The 22,082-nt window shown below is 44.6% G+C and overlaps 1 protein-coding gene across 2 annotated transcripts in view; it reads left to right on the plus strand.

Annotated features, from left to right (window-relative positions):
- Positions 1–22,082, plus strand: part of LOC120386847 (DAB2 interacting protein) — a 374,907-nt gene that overhangs the window by 12,064 nt on the left and 340,761 nt on the right. For both annotated transcript variants that reach the window (XM_039506775.1, XM_039506779.1), the window contains exon 3: positions 18,248–18,516. The gene's annotated coding sequence lies outside the window, so the exon portion shown is untranslated. The remainder of the gene's footprint in view (positions 1–18,247; positions 18,517–22,082) is intronic.

The raw sequence follows: 22,082 nt of genomic DNA on the forward strand, positions 1-22,082 counted from the left end.
GCAGCATGCTCCAGGGCATTGCATGCTGGACTGGGAGTCAAGACCTGGCTTTTATTCCAATGACTTGCTAGATATCACAACCTTAAACAAGTAATTTTAACCTCTCTGCCTCCAGTGTGTATCCCCCTGTGTACAATGCTTTGAGAGCTGTGGACGGAAAGCACTATGTAAAAGGACTGCAATTATTTTATTTCTATACAGTACTGTAATAAACTATTATTTTATTTCTATACAGTACTGTAATAAACTATTATCCAACACGCCCCTAAACATTTAGTCGCTGTAGAAACTCACCTGCACCTACATAGTGATAAAGGGGACTTGTGGTTTACTGCAGCCATACTGAACCACACAACAGCTTGGTGCAACTGTAAGGGAAGCTTTCAGCACAACTTCCTCTGCTGTACCTGTTTTGTGATGAACAGGGGACTTTAATCTCCAGGCCGGTTCATTTGGTACCTTTTGTAAGACCTGCAGCCACTCGTCCACACTGTCAGACAATTTAAAATGCATTCATCTGTTGGGCCAAAATGGGGCTACTGGTTTTGTTTCTGTGTATCAATTTACCCTCTGTAGCATATTGCCTAGTGGGCCTTGTAAGCATCCTTCCTACAACATGGAGGCTCCTCAGCAGCTAAAATGAGGGATTAGAGGCATTCCTGGGCTAATGTGAAATCTAACTTTTCTTGATTCTGCCTTTCATCTAATGATGCCTGGCTGGAATGGAATGCCCACCCAATTCTCCATGTAAATTACTCTAGTGAGACTGGTCATAGCTCTGTCCTTTCCACCAGCTCTGGCGAAGTGTTGTACACAGTCTGTGTACATGTGTGATATCAGCATCTAGTCTGAAAATAATAATCATGTACCTGAAATGACACCTGGCATCCCAGGTCTGCTGCCATGTGCCAGATCCTTGGTTTTGCACCCACCGGTAGTGTGTGATGCTTAGGGAAATGATCTGACCTTGTGTGTGAGGAACTGGCAAATATCTAACATAATGGAATATGGGCCCCTCCTCCAGTGCTCCTGGCCGAAATGGCTGGCGTAGCTCCATGGTACTGGAGTTGAAATGGCAGTTCTGAACTTGGCAGTGCTGAATAGTAATTGCTTCTGGCCATGCTGATTTAGCCTTTTGCGTGACCTTTGGACTAGCTATGGGAGGTGGAGAGCGAAGGGGCATGCAATCAATCCGACTCCCCAGCCCCTTAGTAGCAAGTGAGAAATCTGATGCTAGACCAGCTAAATGGTGACACTTGATAGGTCTGACTCTGAGGAGCTTTGCAGGTGACCTACCAGGAAATACAAGCCTGAGAGGAAAGTGCTCAAACTTGTAATGCTATAGAGGGGGCCTCTCTAAAGTTCTCCTGGTGATAGTCTTGGACTTCCAAATGCTAAGAAACCTAGCCTACCACCAGGAACTCCTGAACTTGTGCACTGCAGGTGGTTTGCCTATGCCACCTGTTGGGTAGGTGTGTGTCTTTCATCTGCAGGCAAGAGGGAATTGTTCCAGCGGCTTGGCTCAGTGAGAGGGAAAACAAGTATGAATATCAGTGACCTTGTGGCCTTGCACTGACAACCCAAGTAAATGATGTTGATTGAGGCTGAAAGGCTCTGCAGTGTAGGAACCAGCCATGGGCTTTTCACCCTTTACCTGCATCTGCTCCCTTCTTCTGGGGGCCTCTGTGACTCTTGAAATGCTTGGGAGGGTGAATGGGGCAAGGTCAGGTTCTGAAAGTTACGCTATGCAATTGACTGTGAAAACAGAAGTTACCCTCTTGATTAAAATGTAATTTTTGGAGTCTACAAATAACGTGGCAGAGTGGGGCATCACGCCAGCTTCTCCGTGTTTGAGCTGCAAGTTGCTAAAGTGAAAATAGAAAAATTAAAGAACTGTGACTCTTATTGAAACTGTGAGAGATTTCTCCTGGAGATGAAAGTAAGGAATACAGAGAGAGGCCTGTCTCTATCAAACTTCTCTGAAGCTGTGGATTCAAAAAGGGGGTTGCATTAATAGACGCTAGCGGCTTTTAATCTATTCTAGGGCTGCACTGTTATGAAAAACCTTCTGGCTGAATTATACATTCACTTATCCTTAACCAGAAAATCCATTAGAGGCATATGGGCCATGGAACAGATCTTAATTTAAGATCAGATAAAAGAGAGTCCAAGGCAAAGGCACCCAGAGCATGTGGCAAAAGCTTAGAAAACTAAGTTGGAGGGATCCAATTAAGGGCTTTCAAAAAGATGTGAAATGTTGACGTTAACGATTTAAGGGCTGAAGGAAAGCCATGCTAAAATGATTGTGTTGCTGGTGCCAAGAAGGGGGTAGGTGGGCAGGCTGGGGAAGCTGCCACTTCCAAGTGATCTGCAGTGAAGAGGGGAAATCATCAAACGGACCCTCTGCTGGAACCAAACGTGAGTCTGGAAGCAGAGCCCTCTGTTCGGTTATACCCCGAATAGGCATTCCTGCTGCCAAGGGACAATGCTGACTTCTGGGAGCGACTCAGCAATGGGGGCCCTTCTTTTTCCATCTTCAACTCCGGGGTCATGGGCAAGGGTTTCTACCCAACCGCTGCAAGTAACTGTGCACAGTTTTGGTATATGTGATGGCCTGCACTGAGGAAAGGCTCCACAATAAACTCAGGTTCTGTCACATGGAGACAAATGCTACCACTTGCAACAAAGTGTCCTCACTGTTTAACCCCCTGCTTATCGGCAAGTTAGGCGAATGGCTATTGTTTGTCAGCTATGTAGCCAATAAGGAGCTAAACCATATTGCATCAAGCCTAAGGATTACAAAAGAGGCTTGCTGCTGTTATAGATGGGTAAATCATGCCCCACAATATCTGCGCTGAAGAAGGTGGGGGGGGGGACCAGATGCAGAGAACTCAAGTGAAAGGGTCTGCATACAACACATCTGCACTCCGTGGGACTTTCACTCTGGCAGGGTGGAACGGTCTTACAGGGAGATCTGCAAGTATGTAGCTCCACAGAGAAGTTGTGGGGCATGGGGGAGCTGCTGCAGAGAGGCAGTGGTGAGGTTCATCACTGTGAGTCCGCGTCCTAGCTCTGACTCATTGCTATACAGTTGTGGGGGTTCTGTCTGCTTCCTAGCAGCTAGAGGGAAAGATTTCCAGACAGCCCACTTACTCTCCTTGTTGGAATCTCCACAGAGGTTCAAGATCAAATGGGCTTTGGAGACTCTGCTCAGAAGTGGGCTCTTCAAGTAACTGCTGACACACAGTAGCAGGGTGATGTAAGGGAGGCTCACCTTGCGTCTGTCCATACTCCCCTCGCCAGGGGTGTCCGTCCAGCCCCTTTCGCTAGCAGGAAAACTCACCGTCATGAAGTTAAATGAATTGCTGAATTGTCCCTATTGTAACTGGTTTCCACTCATTCCTTAGCGGGCTCTGCAAATATCTCCATTTCTTTCTATGCTGGCTGCGAAGCATGATGCTTTTATTCAACTTCTTATAACTCTAAACCCCAGCGTGGGTGGTGGTACACAGCATCGTAAATTGCATTGTCCATCTCCTCAGCACTCGGAGCTGCACTGAAACCACCCTTTTGTCAGGAGGGGGAGTCGAGAGTGTTTTTTTCTCTGTTAACAGTCCAAATAAAAGTGGGGTTTTAAAGGCTCTAAGGGATTGGAATCTAACTCAGTGGGAGACTACTGTAATCAGCAGAAACGAGTCATCTCTGCTTTGAGAACCAATTGTACGACTACTATAGGCAATGCTTAAAAGACCGCTTCGGAGCATTTAGAGAAAGGGAGAAAGGAAATGCCATGGAACTGAGATGATTAATTAAAAATGTGGAGAGGTGATTTCTTGCTGACTGCTCTCAATTGCCCTTTGCTGGCACTGCAATAGCTGGACAGCAGTTAAAATGCATTTTTAAATTAAAGGGACTCATTGAATGGTTCTTGGCATGCAGACAAAGGGGCAAAATTGGAGACTGCAAAGGAAGGCGTGTCTGACAGAATACATGGTGGTGTGGCATGGTCTGAAAGTTTTTTCCACCTGAGTTTGGAATGGTAGCATTACTGTGAGTGAGTGAGTGAGTGATTCAGGGCATGCTGAACGACTGCCAGTACAGCATTTATAGCACACGACGCTGTCACCTGTTCTGTACGAGAGCCATTTTACAGAGAAACCAGGCTGCCTTGAGCCCAACTGGCAATGCTTTGGTTGAAGGGGAATATTATAGCAATATATATGTTAGAAAACTCTAAAGATGACCTAAAATAGTGTTTCTAAATATAATGTTGCCATGGTAAAACCTGACACCTGGGGACCCAGCAGGGTTAGAAGCTAGTGCTGTGTATCCCATTAGAAAGCTAGGAGCCTGCCCATACCTCGAGTATAAAGTTCCAGCTTCTAGCCTTGCTGGCTCACAAGGTACCTGACCTTAGACCTGGCGCTGGCAGGACTCAATGGGTACATTTACACTGCAAAAAACCCCAAAAAATCTGCAGCAGCTAGTTTTAGAGCCCAGGTCAGTTCACTCGGGCTCATGAAGCTCTTGATATGGGGCTAAAACTAGCAGTGTAGATATTTCCAGTCAGGTTGGAGCCCAGACTCCAACACCCATCCCTCATACAGGGTTTCAGAGCCCGGGCTCCAACCCAAGGGGGAACCCTGCTATTTTTAGCCCTGTAGTGCAAGTCCTGCAAGCCTGAGTCAGTTGACCCGGGCTCTGAGACTTGCTGCCACGAGGTGGGGGGGTTGCAGTGCAGACATACCCAGTGTTTCCAGGCCAGCAAAATACAAGTTATTGGGCTCAGTACAGGAGTAAGTGGATGAAATTCTCTGGTCTGTGTTATACAGGGGTGTGACATCCCCCAGAGTACAATCTGGAATCGCTGGGTCCCTTTAACTCTCCAGCCCAAGATGTCTTTACATTGCTTTGCTAGTGAAAAGCAGACCTGTCCAGGCTCTGATCACTCCCAGCCATTAGCATGTAAAGTCACTCCCAGCTAAGTTACATGAATGCTTTCCCAGCCATTCATGAACTACATCGAGGGCAACTCCCACAAATTCTTAGTCCCAGACTTGCACCTGAGAAATGTACATCTTGCACTGCCTAGTACACTACTGAACAATGCAAGCTTATTAATAGTCCATCAGAGGAAATGAATATGCACCATGCTTTGTTAACCTGAGTAGAGATTGCCCAAACACTTCAGTCAAACACACTGGTTTTGATAAAACAGCAAAACAAGTTTATTAACTAGAGAAAGATAGGTTTTAAGTGATTGCAAGTGTTAAGGCATAAATGTCAGCATTGGTTACAAAGGAAATAAAATGATAAAACTGCAGTCTAATTCTTAAACTTTACCAAGCTAAATATGATTTGAAAGCAAAAAGATTTCTCTCACCCAAAAATGTACAGCAGTCCATGCTAGCTGGGAAGCATTCCAGACAGGACCCTTCCCCATCATTTAATGATGTTTCTATTGTCTTTCAAGTGATCTTGCTGCTGTGAATAGAATGAAGGGAGGGAGAGGTGGCCTTTCCCCCCCTTTCTTATATTCTGATGCTTTGTACTGGAAAAGTCTTTGCTGGGTCATGGGGTCAACAGTTCCATTGCATACATGCTCTGCCAGCTGTCCTTCAGGTGAATTGTAAATACTTTGTTTATAACTCCTCTGCTGGTAAATCTCCAATTAAATGGATAATGGCCTTTTAGCATCTAGCTGGTGTGTCAGTGGCCTTTGTCTCTGAGAAAATGCTCTCCCCAGAACTACAGTATATTTCAGTAAAAATCATAAGTAAAATCTCCTAGCTCCGCATACAATGTGGATACACACATTTTAACAGGACAATGATGTTCAGTAGATTGAGTGTTCAAATGATACCTCACAAGGCATACTTTGTACAAAATATATCATAACCATATAAAAGTGATGGACATGGGGTACAGGATGTCACATGGGGTACACCGTGTCACACGGGGGTCAGACTAGATAATGAATGGTCCTTCAGGCCTAAAATCCATTAACGAATCTAGGCCGGGATCTTGAGCTAGGGAAATTGTGGCTAAACAGAGAGTTTTAACTTTTCAGTGTGAGCCAAATTGTAAATCTCAGCTGTGGAGCTGAACTGTCAGGGCTCAGGACGTTCTAGAATCCATCCAGGCTTTGGAGTGTGGGCCATCTGTAATAGTCTGGTGCTGCCAGTCTGGTACCTTACAACAGCGTTATGTTTTCTTTCTATATACAAACCCCAGTTCCCCATTCCTGTGGCTGGCTCTGGTGCCAACCAGGAGAATGTTCTGAAAAAGCCTTTTAGTCATATCTATGAACACAGATTTTGAAATCTGAAGCAGTGTTTTCCTTGGGCTTAGAGAACAGCCAGTACAGATTTTGTAGTAAGAGTTTCTGAGATTTGTCCAAAGAGTCTGTAACCCGGAAGTCAGTGTAACTCACCATCTTTTCTTATTGTTCAAGAGCAAGCTCCAACCCATGAGTTAATTGAAGCTGAGTGAACTCCGTGATGTGTTCATGCCAAATACTATAAAAGGGAATATTGAATTGTTCTGTGGAGAGGCCCCTGGGCTCAGTGTTCTATACTGAGACGCAGCTGCACTCCTGCGTGTCTCTGCAGCATGGTAACTTCTATCTGAGCTTTGTTCAGCAGAGGGAGAAGTGAGAATGGGGGTAAGGGGATTCCTGAAATTAATGAGCACTGTTTGGGGGTGTGACTGTATCAAATGATGGTATTTATAATGTGCTGTGTGTGGAAGCTTGCTTAGATACCCACTGACAAAGATTGGTGTCCTGTGTATGTATTCAGCCTGGTTTATGCTTCATTGTGCTAATCCATGGTGCAGCACAGGAGGTGGTGGTGAAAGAAAATGTTATTGCTATGTATGACTCAGATCATAACATGTATGGGGGTGGCCTGGAAGGGTCGAAGCAGCCAGCATATGTGCTGATTCCACCGTTGGCATCCTAAGTGAAGGCTGCTCCCCAACTTCATTGGCAAAACCCCAGGTGAGAGTACGGTCATGCAGCCTGCCTTCCTTTGGAGTGACTCCCCTTTCCAGTTCAGGGGATGCGGCTGGTACAGGAGCTATAATCATCACTATTGGCAGTGGCCCATCATGTGTCATTTTAAACTGTGGAAAGTCCTTGTCTAGGGAATGTTAGAGCTAGATGTTTGGAGACAGATTCAGGAGAAGGGGGAATGTGGGGGCTTGTCCTTTAACCCTTTCATAAATCAGTCAGATGACAGGATTTGCTTCATTACTGTGCTGAAAACCTGTCCTGTTTTTTTTCTGGAGATCTTACTCTGAAACTGTAGAGCCTTGAGAGACCAAAGCCCTTATAAAATCAAAATGCCAGGAAGTCTCAGAGCGATAGCAGCACCCCAGCAGAGTGTAGAACAGGGTTTCTCAAACAGGGGTCGCCGCTTGTGTAGGGAAATCCCCTGGCGGGCCGGGCCGGTGTGTAGGCATCTTACCTTTAGGAGCCTTACATGGTGCAGTCTGTAATGGGAGCTGCTGGAAGTGGCGCGGGCCGAGGGACTTACTGGCCGCTGCTTCCAGCAGCTCCCATTGGCCCAGAGCAGCGATCCGCAGCCAGTGGGAGCCGCGATCAGCCCAGCCTGCCAGGGGCTTTCCATACACAAGCAATGACCCCTGTTTCGGAAACCCTGGTTTAGAACAATTCCTGCAGTTTATTGTAATTAGCTTTAAAAAGGCATTGCCTAGTCTGGAGAATAGACTGCACCTATTCAATGACATACATTACAGACTGCACCATGTAAGGCTCCTAAAGGTAAGATGCCTACCCAGAGCCATTTAAACATAGAGAGAAACGTATTATTCACTGAAGACCAGAGTTTTCCATGGTAACCATTCCAACAATAACAACAACTTACTGTTGACTAAAGATTCATGTAGCTTAACCAGTAATGAGAATTACAGCCCCCTCAGTACACTAATATCATTCACATTGGTATTCAATATGTTTGGAGAATAATTAATTATTCATTCACATATACACAGACAGCCATGTTGCTGGGATGGGCAAAACCCTCCAGCACACTGTGCTCTCAAACTCTCCATCTCTGTGCAAAGGGGTGCACACTCTGGCCTTACCTGATATTGCCCGCAGGGCTGCCCCAGAGATTCCTGTATTCGCAGGATTCAGCCAGATCTAGGAACTTCACTCTACAATGCCGTCAACTGTGGTCATTCTGGCTGGCTCAATGGTCCTCAGTAGGCTATGCATGTTTGATTCTGCTGTGATTTTCCTTTGATTAAAAGTATCCCTAGGAAACTAAATACAAAACTCTACATTGAGTATTAACTGAGGTTACAAAGTCAATCACTCAAAAGTTAGGAAATACCTGATTTACGGTTGCCTGGGTAACCTTAATTTGCCCCCCACATGTATGTGCATTATGGTAGTTTTTAATTACAAGATCACTTTTTTTCCCATGGGACCCCTGTCTCATTCAGTGCATCACATGGGACCTGCTCTGGGGATGGAGCAAGGTTGTGTACTAAGGAGGTTGTTTCAGAAGTAGGAAGGTGTATAGTGAATGAGGCAGGATTGCCGGAGGAGAAAGGATTGTCCATTTTGCAGAGGTGATAAGCACTCACAGCGGCAAATGAAGTCAATAGGGGCTGTGCTTTGAACATAAAGTACTATCAATTGTGAAGCACACTTAAATTGGGTACCCAAAATTACTTGACTTTATTTTCTCTGTGCCTCAGTTCCCCATCTGTAAAATGAGTTATTCCGTCCCCCCCCCCACTTCACAGAGAAGTTGTGAAGATAAATTATTTAATGTTTGCAAAACACTCAGTACTGTAATGATGAGTGCCATAGAAAAGCCCATGAGGAAATTAAGAATTCTCTATTTAGATCTGGGTTTGAATAGTGTGCAGTAATTGAAGCCTGTGTCCTGTGTTGGGGCCTGATGATAGGGCTCAGGTGGGCCTGAGAGGCCAATTTATGCTACCTGCCATTCCTCTCTGGGTAGTAGAGAGCAGAGGAACTTCAGGAGGGAGTTTATACCCTGGTACTGATAGGAGAGGGAAGCAGTGGTGAAAAGGACTCCTGAAATGGGCTTTAGAGAAGGCCAACTCCCATGCAAATGGCCTTGGGGGTAGATGGTAATTGAGGATCCAGACTAGGGGCAAGACTCCAGGGAGGTCACTCCTGGGAATCAGTGCTCTGCAGAGGACAGAGCTAGGGAGGACCCAGGATGGTCTCAAGTTCAAGCCTAGGGAAGGGGCAAAAGTTGCTTTTGGTGTTTAATTTTGCTTTTGAGTTTGGTTGAGAGCCTCCAGGGAGAAGCCCTGTGGCCACTACTCTGATAGAATAGTGGAACAGAAGAGGAGCCCTGGCGGGGCAGAAGATGTTAGCTGGATGACTAGTGTTTGTGTGAAACATCTGCTTGGAAGTTTGATACCATGGAAGGGGAGAGCCTTCAAAGTGACCTGGTTGGAGTGTTGAGTCAACAGAAGAGGCAGACCCCTCTTAGGCCAGTGTTGGCTGTTCCTAGGAGGCATTAGAGAAGGTGAGCCTGTCATGCTACTTTCAGCCATGCGGTGTTGTGCTGTCAGTGAGCCCACCTTTCTACAATCCATACACTGAACAAGGAGGAGAAAATTAAATGTTAAATAGCTGCTTATTAAGTGATCACTGTCCATTCTGTGCACCATATGAAGCATGGTCCTGTGGGGAAAAATAGTACGTTGTCATGTAATTAAAGACTGTATCATAATGCATATGCACAAGGGGGCCCAATTAAGGTTGCATAGACAACCCTAATAATTTGGGGATTTTTTTTAACTTTGGGTTTGCAACCTCACTAAAATTCTTCTAATGTAGGTTTTTGTTGGTGTGTATAAGGTAGATATATAAAAAACATGGAGCAAATCTATGGCTGCTTAATGCTCCTGGGTGCCTCAGCTGTTCCTATGTTCAGACTTCACCACAACAGAGCTAGAAATCTGATGTTCCTCCAAAGCAAGAAGTCCTAATAACTAAGCTAAAGGAAATTCTCCTTTATTGGACAGCGGTGTAGAGACTATGGCACACAGATGAGCAGATTTACTTCTATGTAAGAGTGCAATAGGGTACATACAGAGTTGCCAGTACCTTATAGTACCGGTATTTTATATCACTGTTGTAAGTTACTTTTATAACAAGAAGTCTGCCGTTTGTTCAAATGATTTATCAGCCTTGAGTGAAATGTATGCTCCACATATCTCAGATGGTGAGAGGTAGTTTGATATTATAGTTAGAATAGGAAAACATTCTTACCATTAGTTATCCCTTTTTCCCCCCTATAGCCCTCTTCATCCTGCTTGGAAATTATACAGTACCTCTATATAACTGAGATAACATTCACGAGCATTTCAATGGGCAATGATGTTATCAAGGACTGCAGTGCTGCTTCCTACATTACATTGCTAAGCAACATACAATATAGCAGCATGTTATCCACTTGTAGTTGGGAAGACGGCAAGCTCTTATATCTAATCAAATCTCTTTCTAGTGGTGGGCTTCCTTTCCTGTCACATAAGAATCAGTTTGTTTCACCATAGAAACCAGGATTTGCAGTAACAGTAAAAAAAAAAAAATCCCAAATAGGTGGTGAAGTTTCATATTTCCTTTAGATTCTTCCAAATGACTTGGTAAATGAAATTCAAATTGCTTTAGATACATTAATAATCCTTCACATCAACTCCCATGAAGCTGGTAAGTAGTATTCTCACTTACAAATGGGGCAACTTCCACTGACTTTGATGGGAGCTGTACTTGTTGAAGGCACCAGTTCAGCAAAATCCTTAAGCATCTGCATAACTTTAAGCTAGTGAGTAGACTCATTAGCTTTAGGCAATCTACTCACATGCTTAAATTTATGCACATGCTTAAGTATCTTGCTGAATTGGTGCCAAACGGAGGGCTGAGATTGGCCCCTGGACTGTATATCCAGAGCAACCTATATGCTTGTCTACCATATATATGTCTATTGTACACACTATTGTATCTGATGAGGTGAATCCTTAATTATCTCATTTATTTCAAATTGCTCAATCTCAAACTATGATAATTGTGAATCTGAAAATATCTGATCTCAAATAGCTTGTGAATCAGCATATCACACTGGATAGCAGAGAGCCTTCTCCCCAGCCTCCCTTATCTCTAAAGGAACATAGATGGGCATTTCAGTGCAATTCTTATGACTGTCTCTTTGTCCAAAATGTTAATTATTTTTAATGCTTTTATTTAATCTCTGCATTCTAAAAGACAATGTCTGTCCAAACTACTTAAGATGCTTCACTGGATCACAAGAGAGAATTTTTTGTTATCTTTGCAGATCTAATAAGGCCTTTCCTATCAGAGGTTTGGCATTGCCTTTTTAAATACCATTAATATCAGCTGTGATTACCATGCCTGGATACATAAAACCTTCAAATTGCTGCTATCAAGGGCTGTTTAACATTTTTTTATTACCATTAGCCTCTCCAATGGACATCAAAAGGGACTTCGAATAATTAATCTCCTATTTTAAGGACCTGGAGAGCAAGGTTGTAATCAGTGTTACTTTGGGTAATAACATAATGCGCCATGTAATATCGTGTAAACAACAAGGAGGGAGAGGAACTAGTTCGGGTGTTTCAAAGGTTTACAGCTAAGAACAGCTGTGCTGACCCTGAGCAAAGGAAATATTGGGGCTAACTTGAGATCTGTTTCTCATCAGGGAGATCTGTTCAATTGAGGAATAGTCTCTATGGCTAGTTGTGGAAACCATGATTGGAGCCATTGTGAATTCTGCTCCTTCAATAGCCAGAGGGGTCACTACTAAGTGATGGAGGAGCTCCCTTTCTCTGGATGCCACAGTGCTTAATGCCTGGTGGCTACCCAAGGAGTGAGAAGCAAGGTCCAAACCCAGATCTCAGTTCCTTTCCCTTCTCTATTCCCAGGGAGTTCTCTGGAGTTTGAAGCATCTGTTAGAGTTTGAGGATGACTGGCTCTCTAGGAGGCATGAGGCAGAAGACATAGACTTTGTGGATAAATAATAGTGCACATGGGGGTGAAAGAGAGTTAGCTCAGTGTGTGATAAATTGGTTTCATTTGAACAGAGAAGAAGATTGGCTGATAATGCTGAATACTATGCAATTTCCTTTGAAATTAGCAGATGGAGTGGGAAGGGGATACAAAAGTGAGAAAAGAGAGAGAAGCTAATGATGACTGCTGCAGACTGGAAACAAAATGTTGCTAAAACACCATGAGGGAATGAAAGCTCAGTACACAAGTGGAAATGTGATCATTGGTCCATCAAGGCCTGGTGAGGCTGCGAAGCTTTGAGCCCATGTGCTGTGTTCCAAGGGTGGACATTATGTAACGGGGCTGAGAGAGGAGTAGGGAAACTCAGGATACCCCCCGTGCTCAGTGAATTAGCAAGAAGAGGGGTCAGCAAAGTGAGGGTTGCAGAGCTGGCAGCAAGTGAGGGAGATGCTAGAGGATATTCTAACCCATGCCGATTAATTACTGATCCAGAAGCAGCTGCAAGTGAAGAGCAAGGAAGAGCTAGTTTAATGTACCTTTGAAATGATTGAGCTGAGCTTAGAAAGCCGTTTGACCTCCTAGGCAGGATAAGAAGGGGAATCAGGGCATTTTTAAAGCAAATAAGATCTGTCTGCCAAAAAGAAAGAGGGAAAGAAGAATGTAGAGCACATTTAATGGGGACTTCACGGTATGCTGGCAAAGGTAAACAAGGAATTAGTGTGAGGGGAAGTGTGTGTGTGTTGGAGAGTGGCAGTATTGCACTGGGCAGATAATGCAGGACTCTTGCCTTGAAACAGCCAACAGGATTAGGTAGTTGGAGCTAACATGGAGCAATGATCTGGACTTGATCATTCCAATTCGATATGCCACAATTATATCAGATCTGCAGTATTCACAGGAGCATGTTTGCATGGATGTGGCCTAGAATAGTCAATTAAAGAGGTCTAGTTGCAAAAATGTAATTTGCTTGTAAGGTGTGTAGTGTGTGCCTTTCTAGTGGTAAGACTACTGAGGATAAATAACAGCCTGCTGCTGCTGGTTAATGGAGGTACTCCTTTAGCTCAAGTGGTAGAAGTCTATGCTTTAGTACAGGAGGTCCCTGGTTCAGAGCCTCCTGTGACTTATGGTAAAAAGTGTTTCGTACGTGTCATGAGGAGAGTATATATGGCACCACCATACAGGCACCCTATGTATGTGTGAGCACACACACAGAGAGAATTGTGGCCTGCAGAGCAGACACTGTAACATATATATACACCAGGCATGCTGGTCTCTGCATGAAACTTAGCTAGCTGTTTACTAGAAGTCTTTGGTACAGTGGGGGTCTAACAAAGAGGATGTGGAAGAATGAATGGGAAGAAGTTGACAAGAATCAACTCAAAAAGAAAATCAGTTTTTGGAAAATGAGGAGGTATTGCATATAAAACCCCAGATGGGGACGATGCACTCTATTATCATTGAAACAAAATGAAATTGTCAAAACAACAAAAGCAGAAGCCACTGTGGTTCACCAGGGACCATATGGGACAGAAATAAAGAACATGCAAATGAGAGCATTATTAAATAAAAGTGAAGGCAGCTTAAAAATAATTAGAAAAGCCAAAATGAAAAATGAGCATCAAGCAGAGCAAGAATTTCCAGCTAAGGTACATTAGAAAGGGTCCATAAGTGCAGCTCCTGGGCAGCGAGTGAACGAGATTTGTCGTCGCTGTTGAAGAAAGATATGGGGGAGGCTGGAAATGAAGGCTCAAGAACAACTGGAGGTATTAATTATTTTTTGCATCAGTCTTGCAATGGGGAGAGAGAGCATTTGCTGGCATCGGGAAGCAGATTTTGGTGACAATTGGAAGCAATACAGTGCAGATCCCACAGCTATTATTTATGGGCTCAGAAGCTTTGAAAATAGATAAGGAAACAGAACTTGGAACCTATAAGGCCAAATTCTGGTCCCATTGACCTCAGTAGCAAAATTCCCATTGGTTTCAACAGGACCAGGTTCTGGCCCCGTATTTCAGTGTTGAGTGAAAGGAAGGAGAAACTGGAGAAGTTTCAGTAGCCATTTACTTACATGTTCACTAAGACGCCTATTTTCCTTGGGTACTATTGAGCTGCGTAAAGGGCCAGCGCAGCCTAAACCTTACTGTGATTCAACAGGGGCACAGGCCTTTGCTGGCCTTCTGCAGCACATGGATGAATTTTTCACTCCCTCTTATAGGCCAAATGCAGTCCCCACAGATCAAACACCCAACAACCAGATCCCGAGTAGGCAGCTGGCCCTCACTCTGAAATGGGCCAAACCAGATCCAGCTAGCCTCACGCTCTGGAGAAGTTTATACTTAGGGTGGAAATGTGCAGGTGCAGCGTGTCTGTTATGGTGAGCTGCACCTGTAAGGGGTTAGAACCCCAAGCTCTGGCTGGTGCCTGAGTCAGGTGACCCAGGGTCACGTGACGACAGTCTGAAGATGGTGCTGCCTATAAAATGGGCGGGCTGGTCCCACAGAAAGGGAGAGCTGCAGGTAGTAGGAAAGCTCTCCTGCAGCAGACCCAGGAGGGTGACTGGCGGTGGAAGCTTGCTATGATTTAAGCTGGCTCTTGTGGGGAGAGAGCTGCAAGGAGGCCTGCAGGGTGTTCTAGGAGGCTATCCATTGTCATGGTGGCCCAGGGAAAATGGTTTAGGAGAGCCAGGAAGCTTTCAGCTGGAGCCCTGATACAAGAGCCAAAAGGATTTGGGGTGAGAAGCCCTGCTATGGGGGCTAAGGGATTGTTTGGTTCAGGGAAGAGCCTGTTGGTAGCAGGAAAAGGGAGGGAACCTGCAGCCTTGTTCTGCTAAGGCCCACGCTGCAAATCACACAAGCTACTTGTTAAAAGGAACTTGCATAGAATGACATGTGCCTGGAAGGCCAAAGAAAGTGATTGTATCATGGAACCAAAATGGTTTTAAAAAACAGCCCCCATGAGGGAGAATGTTATTGAAAATGCCTGGGTGCATGCAAACTGATTAATTGAAGGAGAAACAGAGTGCAGATGCATGTCCCAACAGATTATGCGGAGCTGACTCTAGACACGGAGGAGGCTACCGGAGCATGTTCGGGCGCATAAGGCTACAATGTGCTTTCTGGAGTTGAAATGCCTCCCAGGGCTTCAACTAGGCAGCTTGATTCTGTCCCACTCTCAAAGCAGAACTGTGGTTAAAAACATAAGAATGGCCACACTGGCTCAGACCAAAGGTCCATCTAGCCCAGTATCCTGTCTTCCGACAGTGGCCAATACCAGGTGCCCCAGAGAGAATGAACAGAACAGGTAATCACCAAGTGATCCATCCCCTGTCACCCTTTCCCAGCTTCTGGCAAACAGAGGCTAGGGACATCCTGGCTAATAGACATTGATGGACCTATCCTCCATGAACATATCTAGTTATTTTTTGAACCCTGTTAGAGTATTGGCCTTCACAACATCCTCTGGCAAGGAGTTCCACAGGTTGACTGTGCGTTGTATGAAGAAATACTTCCTTTTGTTTGTTTTAAACTTGCCCTTTTCTCAACTTTTTCCAATTCCAATATATCTTTTTTTGAGATGGGGCGACCACATCTGCATGAAGTATTCAAGATGTGGGCGTACCATGGATTTATAGAGAGGCAATATGATATTTTTAGTTTTATTAATCCCTTTCTTAATGATTCCTAACATTCTCTTTGTTTTTTGACTACCGCTGCACATTGAGTGGATGTTTTCAGAGAACTATCCACAGTGACTCCAAGATCTTTCTTGAATAGTAACAGTTAATTTAGACCCCATCATTTTATATGTATAGTTGGGATTATATTTTCCAATGTGCATTACTTTGCATTTATCAACATTGAATTTCATCTGCCATTTTGTTACCCAGTCACCCAGTTTTGAGAGATCCTTTTGTAGCTCTTTACAGTCTGCCTGGACTTAACTATTTTGAGCAATTTTGTAACATCTGTAAATTTTGCCACCTCACTGTTTTTCCCTTTTTCCAGATCATTTATTAATATATTGAATAGGACTGGGCCCAGTACAGACCATTGGGGGACACCACTGTTTACCTCTCTCCATTCTGACCTATCTTTTAACCAGTTACCAATCCATGAGAGGACCTTCCCTCTTATCCCACGACAGCTTACTTTGCTTAAGAGCCTTTGGTGAGGGACTTTGTCAAAGGCTTTCTGGAAATCTAAGTACACTATATCCACTGGATCCCCCTTGTCCACATGCATGTTGACTACCATCAAAGAATTCTAGTAGATTGGTGAGGCATGATTTCACTTTACAAAAACCATGTTGACTCTTCCCCAACAAATTATGTTCATCTATGTGTCTGACAATTTTGTTCTTTACTATAGTTTCAATCAGTTTGCCCAGTACTGAAGTCAGGCTTACCAGCCTGTTATTGCCGGGATCACCTCTGGAGTCCTATTTCAAAATTGGCATCACATTAGCTATCCTCCAGTCATTTGGTACAGAAGCTGATTAAAATGATAGGTTACAGACTACAGTTAATAGTTCTGCAATTTCACATTTGAGTTAAAAGCCATAAGAGAGCACACAGTATGGTAGTGTTGGAGTCTGGAGAAATATCCAGGCTTCAGGGTGAGTCCCTGCACCTTTCCCCCTTCGCTAGGTCTAGAGGACAGTCAGCATACAGCATACAAATAGCCAACAGCCCCTCTGTGACATGTTCATTGCCTGGTTCTTACACAGTAGCAGCTGGTAAAGGAATGCTGCACCACTGCGGGGTAGGTTGTAGGGGTTAAAACCCCCACATAATTGCATTTAAGATTTTCTCTGTGATTTCCCACCCACCTCCCTTTTCCCCCTACTGGGTTTAATAGTCATGATGATTAAGCAATTGCATGAACCTTTGCAAAATGGCTATGAGGGTATTGTAGAAAAGTAATTGCAAAACAGCTGAAAGGCAGGGTCAAAGAAGAGGCCGTGCACAACCCGACAGGGGCATCTCCTGTAAGAGAGCATTCTCAGATGAAGAGAGCTGATAGTCTCAATCAAAATAAACCCTTCATCCTTGCAAAGGGAAACATCCCATAGGGGATACAGGGAGAGTAAAAAATCAGGAATCTGGGTGGGAAAGGGGCAAAACTCCCCCAGGGAATATTCTCTCTCATTATCCTGTTTTTTGTGCCATCCAAGAAAGTGACAGATCTTAACTTTCTCTTGATGAGCTCTTCCTGTGTCTCCTTTGCAGCCACCCTTGTGGTGAGGTTTTTTAAATCAGAACCGGGGTGGGGGGAGAACTAAGTGAGAAATCAAACTTGATTAGGTGCAAAATCCTTGAAATCCTGCTCTAATAGAGAGAGGAACCTGAGACACTCTCTGAGATGTGCTGTTGGTGACACGCAGACAAAGAGGCCACGGAGAGCTGTTGCAGGCACAAGGAGCAGTCGATGAGAGAGAACTGAATGAATTCTGAGAGGTACAGTGAGTGGAGGACTGGTGAGCCCACAGGTGCTGGCAGGGGAAAGCTACCTGGAGAGGTAATTGCTGACGAGAGAGAGAGACTAGTTCATTTGGGTGGAGTGTGGACAGGTTTTGGGTACTGGGCTGGGCGGGGACGGGACTGAAGAGCACAAAAGTGAAACTTGCTTGGAAATGGCATGTGCCCCCATGTGCTAGGGGTGCTATGCTGCTCCAGGGGTCATCTTTTGGATGAACCATAAAACCAAAATCTTGACCACTTCTGGTAATTAAAGTTCCCAGGACGTTTCTTGTTAGGATTCAAGTGTTAGATACACTCCAGTGTGGCTAGTTATATTTTTGCCTTCCTAAATTTCCTTTCTTCTTCAATTGAGTATAGGGGTGGTCTTCATTTCCTGTGCTAGGTTGTAATGCACTTTTGTGCACGGAAACAAGCGTCTGAAAAGTGCTTTGGAATCTGAAAAGGTGTTATCCATGTCAGATGGTTGGCCAAATCCTGTAGTCCTTACTGAGTCAGCACTCCTAGTAGAACTGGGTCCAATAGTCTGATTATTTTACTATTCCTAAACTAGAAAGAGCATAGGAAAAGTGACTGTGAAATCAAATGCAACAGACAACAAAGGGAGAGAACGACAGAGGTACATCCGAAAAAAAGGCTTTGTAGAACTATTTTGTGTGAAATGAACTGGAAACATGAGAAGATTTCATCTCTCTCTCTCTCTCCCTCTCTCTCATGTTTCTCTCCTTTAGTGCCCAAGCAATGATGAAGCAACAAACAGAAAAGCCATTTTGAGATATTCGCTTCTTGGTCTGGGGATGTCACATAAAGCAAGACAAATATGGAATAACGTAGCCCAAAAAGGCTACTGAAGTGAAGAACATCGTTGATCTGGAAGGACAACTGTCTGAATTCCTAAACAAAGAGAGAGGGATCTGCAGGAAATGGCAACTGGAGCAGAGAACAGCTCAGTGCAAGCAACCCAGCAGCCTGTGAGGTTTCAGAACACATCTAATTCTAGGTGAGGTGGCATGTGCATAAATATTGTGTTGGATTTTTCCTCCATAAACAATGTGTGTTTGTATATGTGTCTATAGAATTTGAATATGTAAAGCTATATTTCCTTTCATTAGCAAATTCTCTAGCTGTGTGCCCTACCTTGCAGGGACCCAAGACTCCAGAGAGGGAATAAATCTGGATGCAAGTTTTCTCTTCCAGTCCCACATCTGAGTTGCCAACTCGGCCTTTACCCAAAATGCAAGGCCCTGAGTAAGATACTTGCATTGCTTGTATCTAAGGCCCATTTTGGGTGATGTAAGTGATCAGTCGCAAACAAATCAGAAAACCTCTTATGAAAGATAGTAGCTCAAATCTACACGAATGAATGGTCTGCCCAGAGACCTGGGCACCCTGATGCCAACTGGAGAAACAAAAACAATAATTAGCACTAACCCCATAACAGAAAACAAACAACACAGGAGGGAAGAGAAGATGAAATGGGAAGGGATTTATATAATGTACCCTCCCACGGGGCTATTTCTCCTATAGTTGTTCAGGATGTATGAATTGGCTTGGCTGGACAGTTATTCTAGCCCGAACCTTCACCCAAAACTCAGATAGAACCTCTGCCTAACTTCAAAGAAACTTCAGTTAACTTTCTGTTTCCACTGTTGGATGGAAGCACCAAATGCCAGACACAGCTATTCTCATAGCTATTCCAGCCCAATGCAGGCAGGAAGTAACCAGCTTCTCTTCATCACAGAGCATGCTCTGATACCTCCAGCCCAGTTCTGGGAGTCCCTTGTGGTTCTGGTAAGTATCCAAATGTACGGATGGGTGCCTCTGTGGACTGTGAATCTTCCCTTGCTATTTATTGTTCATGCTTTCATTAATATTATCCCATTACCTCAATGGCTGCTGTGTTTATCTAGTCATCCTATTGTCAAACAGCAACCCATCCATTAGGACTGTCTATCCCTCAAGCAAACATGAATTTGTTGCTGATGGATCCTGAGTGTGGTGAAAGCTGCTGCAGATTTTTCTAAACGGCTTCCTGTTCCAAGGAGATAAATGCAGAAAAATAGTTAGGAATCTCTAAAATCAAGTAAGGTGAAATCTCAACAGACAGCTCACTAAATTGTGCACAACTCTCTGCATGTTGCAAACCTTTTGTTATCTTTGCTCAGGAGTCCGTTTTGGTTTTATTTTCCTCCCTTAAATTGTGGCGTTCAAAGATATTTACCTCAGGATTGATGTGTACAGTATCAAGAGATAACATTTCCCTCCAGCTGTCTTGGCTTTAACTCTGCCCCCACAGCATTATTCATTTTCCCATCTTAGAGATGGAGCTTGTTTCTCCTCAGCTACATCCAACTGTTTTGTGGCATCCTGCACAGCATATATCTAATGTCCAGTCCTCCCAAAGCTGTAATGGCATTTCTCACTCACGCTTTCCATGAGCCTGTATCTCTGAGGGATGGGGCTACCGGGAGAATTAGTACTTTGGCAGAGGAAGCTTGCTCAAAGCTTCTGATGAGGAAATCTGAGTCCCTGACAGAGGCTGGTACTTGATCTCTCCTTGTTAGCTCTGTCTCTTGGTCTACCTGAAGTGCACGTCTGAGGCTGAATCATTTCAGGGCCTTCTTTCTCTCCAGACTCAGAAGCTGAAGATGGTGCGGGGAGGTAGGTGCCGGGTTGTGGGTGTGATAGATATAAATATTCTCTCTGGAGCAGAGAGGTTTTGTAAACTACATCTTGCACTGACTAGCAGAAGAAACCTCATAGAACATATAATGAGCAAGACATGCTAGACTCTGACTTCTTTCACACTGTCTCTCCACTGCAGGGCTTCCTGCATTTCACTGACCCAATCAAACAAATGCCCCTCTGATGCCATCTTTCCAGGAGGAGATGGGCTTGGCTGTGTTCTGGGTGGAGTAATGTCCCCTCCACCCCAGAAGAGGTTCTACCACAGTGTCATCACCCAGCTCAGAGAAATCTAAGTCATGTTACCTTCATCCTCGTTTTTGTGCCTCACAGCTGTTGATTTAACAGTGCCGTGCCTTCCATCTCTCTAGCTGAAGGATCCATGCAGGACAGCTGCTCCTTTAACTATGCAATGCACATTCCAGTCAGGGGACCCAGCTGCACAGGATTTCATGGAGGGCTCAGGCACTGCATTGAACAGCCCAGCAGCCACAATGGAGGACCCTGGAGAGCCCTTGACGAGTAACTGTTCCTTAGACGCATATGGTCACATTCATGCACCTAACACTAAGAGTGAGCACAGCCAGGCTCAGACGTTTTGCTGTATGGAGAGACTCAGCAAACCATTGCCTCTAAGACTAGGGCTTTCCAAAATTCCTAGGTGCACCTGATTCCAAACACATGTCTAAGCTGCCATCAGTCCCCATTGAGGCAGCAGGACTCTTCCCCCAGCTAAAGTAACCACAGGCACTGTGTGTCCCAATTTGTCCCTGAGTCATGATCCAAACACTTATAACAGTCAGTGATCAGGCAGGAGTCCAGCCAAAGTGTGGCTGTGGTGTGAGGTTTGGGGTGTGGGGGGATCACCCTTGTGCCTCTCACCCAGTAAGATCAGCAGCATCTTACTGGGAGGAGGCCCTTGCTGTCACCTATGGCTTTGAGAAGTTGCCAGGTGATGTCAATGCTTTTGCCCACTCAGTTTGAGGAAACATATAGGTTGCTTTCTCTGTGGATTGTTATGCAGCCCTTACAAAAGAGAAGGCTATGATGACACCCCCAGTAACCTTGGCAAAGTGTTTTGTTAAGTAGTTCTGTGCTTCGCTGGGTTTTCAGCTCATATGCATTCATCACTCCCTCCTACGTATGAATTTACATTTCTAAGCAAGACTGTGCGGTGGCGGGCAGCAGTGGCATCATGCTGATCTTTTACACTGGCTAATGATTGAATCAAACACCAGGCAAAGAACTGTACTGCGCGCTAACTACAGAAGGGGAGAACCAAACCAGAGGCTTTTCCTCACTCCTTTCTCCTGGTCACGCAACTTGATATTTTCTCCATGTTTTCAGTAATGGCGAGCTCTCCATTCCTGCCCCTTTCCCCACACATGCTCCGGCTGGGCATGGGGTGGCACACTGAGAACAGACTGGCAGCACTCGGTGTCCGTGCATGTGCTAACACCTCACGTGCAATTGCAGCCCAGTTCTCCATGTGGGATTCTTACTGTAGCTGGTATCAAGGAAGAGCATTTAGTTACCTGCTTCAGCAGAAGCACTTGGCTGACATCACTGTTACCATGGGCAAAACTCACGCCTGGGTAACGGGGCTGAATTCATTACCGCTGGCAAGTGTATTGGAATCCTTACCTGGCTGGTGCAATACACTTCACTTTGTTAATGCCATTCTAGTTGGAGTGCTGTCTCCATAATAGTGCATCTTGTGGCATAGGAATACCTGTTCTAGTCACATAATTGAGCTGAAACAACAGAACCACAGCCCCAGTTATTCTTCTGTTATAAATATAGGTTGAGAGATTCCAGAAACAAGAAACAATATTTACATAATGCAGCTTTTTATCTGTCATCTGGGGACCATGGTAAAAG

This window comes from Mauremys reevesii, linkage group 19 (genome assembly GCF_016161935.1).
Source record: "Mauremys reevesii isolate NIE-2019 linkage group 19, ASM1616193v1, whole genome shotgun sequence".
In the NCBI taxonomy this organism is placed as follows: domain Eukaryota; kingdom Metazoa; phylum Chordata; order Testudines; family Geoemydidae; genus Mauremys; species Mauremys reevesii.